Source organism: Notamacropus eugenii, chromosome 3 (assembly GCF_028372415.1).
Source record: "Notamacropus eugenii isolate mMacEug1 chromosome 3, mMacEug1.pri_v2, whole genome shotgun sequence".
NCBI classification, from domain to species: Eukaryota; Metazoa; Chordata; class Mammalia; order Diprotodontia; family Macropodidae; genus Notamacropus; species Notamacropus eugenii.
In genome coordinates this window covers 121,408,617-121,415,335 of record NC_092874.1, presented here as the reverse complement: position 1 = coordinate 121,415,335, position 6,719 = coordinate 121,408,617, and the positions used below count along the sequence as shown (strand labels likewise).

Genomic DNA, 6,719 nt, shown 5'->3' with positions numbered 1-6,719 from the left:
GAAAGAAATTAGTGGTTCATAAAATCCTAGAGCTGGAAGAGTTCTTAAAGGTCATCTGCTCTTACCTCCCACCCAATACGAGAACTCTCCTGATAGTATCACATTCCTATCAACACAGATTATTCCTCTAACTTCTGCCTGGTATCTAGGGAAAGTCAAGGGAATTTAAAAAGGCAGATGTGTAAATATTTGCTTTACCTACATTATGTTATGTGAGCATTGCAATAGCCCCATGAACAGGTCCTGCTAGTATTTTTATCCCCTTTTTTTAAACATGAGAAAATGGATTGAAAAAGCTCCAGTGATCTAAGTTAGGGTCCTTGACTCCAAGACCAATAATCTCTCTATTACATCTCCTTGCCTTTTGAATTAGCTAATAAACTTACAGGACTAACAGCAATTGTTTCAGGAAAAGCACAGGAAATGGGGGAGGAGATAGGGAATTGTTCCAAAGCCAAAAGGGAATCAAGCTTTCCAACTCAGAGTTGCAACAGCTCAAAAGTTTAAATGAATGGTTAAAGTTATATTAAAGTCATTTAAGGTATCTATATGGAAACACCATCAGACATAAAAAAAAGTTTGACATAAGACAGTAAGATGGGAAAATCAGGAAACTTGGGATTTGATTTGTTTCTCTCTGACTGACCTTGGACCACTCACTTGTAAGAAGGAACTATCTGAACTCCCTTCCAGACACAAATGGGGAGAAATCATTCAACCTCTTCCCCTCACTCTACCACTTCAAATATACAATTTTTCGTATTTTGTTCTCTGATGGGATTATATATGGGTAGTGAAGAAAAAGTGGCAAATAAAGAAAAGTTAGGATTGCTTCATGGTGAGCGTAACCCTTCCTTTTGGAAAAGCTACTTAGCAGCATCCCTCCTGAATGGAGAAATTGTTCCAGCTATGCTGTAGTTCCCTGCCCTTACCTCAACTTGCCTGGTCCCATGTTCTGAGTACCCAGTACTCTCCCCTGACTTATATTAAGCCATGTAGGAAACCCGGATAATTTTTACACTCATTTTTGCCCTACAGATTGAAACAGGTACACCTTTAGGGGAAAGTGCACCCACAGAAATCCAGGACACCTGGGCTTTCTACCAGTACAGTCAATTTCCAGAGTCCTGGCTGTAAGGCTGAGAGATGGAGGTTAGAATTAGATAATTATCCTGTAAATGAAGTCTGTCTTGGGGCCCCCAGTAATTCTCACTTGTTTGAATTGTTTCCCTTGTTAAAGTTGACAGGATAGAAGAAAAGTTAGGAGAATGGGGAAGGAAGAAGCCAACTAAACTTATTTTGCAACTAATACATTTAAATTGTTCAATTTCAAGTGCCATAACAATTACTGAATAATTCTCTCTAAATTCCTATCAGGATTCTTTATCCAGGTTTTGGGGTTTTTTTGTAAATTTCGTTCTTATTCTGAAATTAGCAAACATAAAATAAGCATTTCTGTATACATAATAGCACAGAAAAAAAGGACTATAAACAAAACTGCAGATCTCTATCATGTACAACTTGCTTTTCTTTTACAGTATATGATACATTTAAACTGTAGCTTTCAAAGCTGTCCAGCCTCTCTGCGGTTCCTTCTAACCTTCTGATCTCTTCTATAGATTTCTTTTTTAAAAAGATGCCTTGATGACCCTCTTTTTTTTTTCTTTTTATTGTTGTATACTTTACTCCATCTACCCAGGTACTTCCTCCCCCATTGGAAAAAAGAAAGAAAACTCCTAGAAAAGCCCTGGAAATGAATGTTCTTCGTTTTGTTTAAAACAAACGGTGAGGGAGGAGAACAGAGACACATAGGAGAGATTTAGAGAAAAACCTGGAGAATAGGTAAAGAAGGAAGGGAAGTAAAGAAATAAAAGGGAATGAGAAATTGCCAAACTTCTCTTTATGTGAAAGGAACCATCATGTTTTTAAGTCTCCCAGGTTTGTAACCTTGGGATTATCCTGACCTTCTTGCTCCACAGAGCCAATCACAGCACCCAAACCTTGTCTTTAATCCAATACCTTCTTCTCCACCTCAGCTCAGGTTTTCATTGCTTTGGTCTCTCTGCCTCGTCTTCCCCCACCCCCATCCCGCCATGGCTTCAATCCACCCTCTACAACACTGCCAAAGTGAGTTTTCTTAAGCACAGATATGATCATGCCCCCTGCCCCACTCAGTCATCTCTAGTGGCTTCCTATCACTGCTACAATCAAATATAAACTCTGTTTTGCTTTGAAAGTGCTTCACAATTTGGCCCCAACCCTTATTGTATATGGTTTCCCCTCCCTCACTCTGTAATGTGGCCAAACTGGTCTCCTCTCAATTCTCCACATAGGATGGTCCTACTTCAGCTTTCGTACTGGCTGTTCCTCAAACTTGGAATGCACACCTCCTCAACTCCACCTTAAAGAATCCCTCTCTTTCATTAAAAAGTAGCACAAGCACCACCTTCTTAGTTTGTTCCCCTTTACTGCTAGAGCCCTCTTCCTCCACCTAACAGCTTGTAGTTATTTATACTTCTATATTTCCTTGTTTTCCCCATCAGAATACAGACTCCTCATGAGCTGGAATTGTTTTATTTGTATGTCTATCACAATGTCCAACACACGTAGGTTCTTAATAAATTCTTGTTGATTGAAGTCACTCTGCTATAGTCCTAGGATCACACAGCTGAAAGGGACCTCAGAGAACCTCTCCATTTTAAAGATGAAGCAATGGAAAGATAAGTGTCAGCTGGAATTTGAACCAGACTTTTAACCCAACACTCATTCTAGGGTACCACATTCCATCAATGCACAGAACTCTTCCTCAGCCCTCAGCCCAGTTGTCCTGGATCAGTGGTGATGAGCACAACTGTGAGATGACTGTCTTTAAGATGTGCTCCAGGACAAGAAAATGAGGCCTCATGTTTGGGAGCGCAAGCTCAGCTCCCAAGAGAGTACTCAGTTTGTGAGAAAATGATAGAAGTTGGAGCATTATAACCAGCTACCACTAAACCTACATGAGGTCTGAGAAAGTAGTTGGTGCTGTAGAAGCCCCACAGGCCTTCTAACTAATCCACAGTTACGAAAACACACCCGAATGACTTGGACACTTGGGCCAAGAGGGAAATCTGGAGTTGGTACAGATTCTACTGGTTCAAGGTGGATTTAAGACTCAAGTACTGCATACGGAGTAAAATTCTGATTTCTTGGCCTGTTGTAGGTCCTCTGTATTCTGGTACCATCCTCCCTTTCCAGCTTTTATTTCATGCTATTTCCCTCCACATATTCTATGCTCCAGGATACCTGGACTATTGACCCATCTCTTATAAACACCTTATGCTTTCTTTCTAAAAAATAGATTTTTTTGTGGATATCTTTTGTTTTTACATCCCTAAAATTTCTCCCAGTATTTCTCTCCCTTCCCTTTTCTAGAGAGCCAGTCCACATAAGTTAATACTTTATATTATATAATATTTTTTCTAGAAATGCCACGTTCTTTATCATACTATTCCCTCCCTTCTTATGAAGTCTTGTTTGATGACTCAAGGTTACTAGAGGTTTTTTTTTCTGAATTCCTGGATTTGCTGCCTGCATCACTCTTCTTTGCATTTAATCATGGGAGGTGGGGGCCTGGAGAGGAATAGACTGTCTTGTCAGGGTTGAACATCTGGAAGCACTTTTAATATGGTGTGAACTCCTGACTTAAAAAAAAAATACATATTCAAGCTCTGGGGTGTGGTCTTGTTTTCTCTTAGTTTTCACTTATTCCTCCTTTGTCCATCTGGAGTTCTTCTCAACCAGGTCTCATTTGGAAGGGCAACCATGCTTCTAACTCTCTCCTCTTGTCTCTGACAATAATCGACCAGTCCTTTCTTAGGTTTTCTCTGGGTATTTATTGCTACTACAGGGAAAGAGACACGGGGTAGGAGATAAACAAGAGGGAAAGTTACAATGCCAAGTTTCCAACTTGGCTCCCACCTTGGAGTCTGGGGGGAAACGTGTAAATATGTACATTGTGCCTCTGTCCGGGGTAGCTGTTTGTTTGTTTTTCACTGCTACTAACTCCAGCCGTTTAAACTAACAAACAACAAAGTTACAAAGGTTTAAAAATCAGAGCACATGCTCCCTGTATTCAGTAAAGAGGCAACAGGAGCTAAACTTAGACCCAGCTGTTTCTTTTGCTTCTGTCCCACTTCTATCCCAGTCAGTATGAAATTCTCATAAGCTTTTCCCTTGACTGACATGAGTTCACAGGGCTAAAAAAAATCCTAATCTGAGGGATAACCTTGTATCGATGAGCTCTTAACTTAGTAGCCAGCCTGCTCTACTGTTCCCAGGCCTGAGCACAACTTCCAAAACTTGCACTCTGCTGACGTAGCCTTAGAGAAGAGTCAGCTTCATCCCCACGGTCTCAAATGATGCGTCAGCAGAGGATTTAATGCACTGCCGACTACTCACGTTTAAACCTTTTCACATACCTTGTCCCAATTTAATTGTGAACTCCTGTGGGGTTTGAACCTGAATACACACCAGTCTGTCAACAAGCACTTATTTTCTAGAATCTTAAAATCTCAAAATTGTAAGGGTCTCGGAGGTCATCCATCCTAACCTGTACCTGTACAGGAATGTCTTTCCTCTTTCACCACACACCTGGGTTGGGGGCATCGTCCAGCCTGCATCCAAAAGCCTGCAGCTCTGCAAAGAGGTGAATGTATTTTACTAATTACTAACTCCCCACCCCACCCCTTCTGCTGGGCTAGGTATTTACTAGACACTTTCTGAAGTTAATGGAACCAAATTAAATGAATAGGCCTCACGGACCTCTTAGGTAACAGATAAGCAGCATGATAATTTGGGGCTGGTCCAACTAGTCAGTAAGCACTTGCTGAATTTTAGTATCTGAATACTTTTAAAAAAGAGTATTTAATAAACCCTTCTTTAACTTAATGGAACCAAATTAAATGAATATGCTTCATGCATCATGGGTTTGCAGTGAGGTGAGAGCTCCCAGCGGGGCAAGGACGTCAGATCTGGGGCAGGAGGACCTGGGCTCCAGTTCATCACTGCCCCTTACTCGCTGTGTGGCCTGGGCTGGGTCACTATCCCACTCTAAGCCTCAGTTTAATCACCTGTAAAGTGAGAGGGCATGAGGCAGCTAAGTGGCACAGTGCAAGAGCTGGCCCTGGAGTCCGGGGTGACCCTGGGCAAGTCACTTAACCCCATGTGCCTCAGTTTCCCCGTCTGTAAAATGAGCTGGGCAAGGAAAGGGCGAACCCCTCCAGCGTCTTTGCCAGGAAAACCCCGAGACGGGATCACGACGAGCTGCCACGTTGGACTGAAGGACAGTACAACGGGAGCGCGGGGCGGGGAGGGCACCAGGGGGGCCGCAGGCCAAGGGCCGCGGACAGCACCAGCTACTTGTTGCCGAGGAGGTTCGTCATCCGCTACAGCGCATCCCCCGGCGGGGTAGGGGAGGATGAGGACGTCCACGCAAAGACCCCGCTCCCCCGGCTCGCGAGGGCGGCGAACCGAGGGGCAACGGACGGCCCGCGGGGAGGACCGGGGTCCAAGGAAAACGGTTGGGCGGGAATCGGGTCCACGCCACTCCGCGGGCTCGTGGGGACGTGGCGCTTTCCAGCCAATCGGGGCTACGTGCCCACAGGGCCAATGGCCGCCCGAGGAGGCCGGGCGTCGGAGGCGGGACCTGCGGGGATTGGTGCGGAGGGAGCCGGCCCCGCGGACGAGGGCGGTGCGTGCGCCCACTTCCGGTTGGGTGGTGCGTGCGCGCGTGAGGCGAACCGGTCCGAGTGAGGCGGCGGCTGCAGCGGCGGCACCGGTAGCGGACGGCGTCTCCGAGCCTCCTCTCGTCCCACGGCCTCGCTCGCCTCTGCCGACGAGGTAAGCGTGCCCCGATCCCCCTGCTGATCCTGCGGCGCTGGCCGAGGCTCGGGGCCTGGGCCCGGAGGCTCCGAGGCCGCCTCGGCTTCTCGGGACCCCCCTCCTCCCGGAGGGCCGCCTCCCCCTGAGACCGGGTCTGCGAGGGCAGAGGGCGGCCAGGCGGAAAGCACCGGCCCGGCTTCTTTCTGGGGGGGGTGGGGACGGAAGAGACCAAGGCACGCTCCTGGTTAAAGCCGCCCGCTCCCCGGCTTAGCCGGCGACAGAGCCCCGCTGCTCCCCGCGGGAGTTGGTGGCCGTGAGACCGCTTCTAACAGCCCCGGCCTGGGAACGGGCTGGGTCCGGCCGGGCTGGGCAGGGCGCGGCTGTGCCCCTCGCCCCGGGCCCGGCCAGCCTCCGGCGGCCGCGGAGCACCGGCCCCGTGCTGCTTGTTTGAATGGCATCCCAGCCAGTCCTGAGGCCGGCCGCCGGGCCACAGGTAGGGGAGAAGAGTTTGGTAGGACAGCGGGAAAACCCGTTCGGAACGTGATGATTTAGAGTCGAAGGCCTGCCTGGCACAGTGGAAAACCCACTGGACGTGGGAGTCGGGAAAGACCTGACCTTGAAACTGGCTTCTGACGTTTGTTGACCTGAGCGACTGAGTCCAGGTCCTGAGACCGAGCGGCTTTAGGGCTGGGAGGAGCCGGAGGGGCCATCTCGTCCGCACTGCCTCGTTTTACCGGAAAGGAAACCGAGGTGCCTCGTCCGAGGTCACTAATCCGAGCTGCACCTTCCTCCTGTGTAACTGGGATAATATATGTGTGTCATCTAAGCGTGTGCATGTGTGTATGTAAGTATGTATC

General features: G+C 47.4%; 1 protein-coding gene across 2 annotated transcripts in view; it reads left to right on the top strand.

Annotated features, from left to right (window-relative positions):
* Positions 1-5,647: 5,647 nt before the first annotated feature.
* Positions 5,648-6,719, top strand: part of CALU (calumenin) — a 42,777-nt gene continuing 41,705 nt past the window's right edge. The window contains exon 1 of one of the 2 annotated variants that reach the window (XM_072652808.1): positions 5,648-5,880. The gene's annotated coding sequence lies outside the window, so the exon portion shown is untranslated. The remainder of the gene's footprint in view (positions 5,881-6,719) is intronic. The other variant, XM_072652809.1, reaches the window with a different exon arrangement.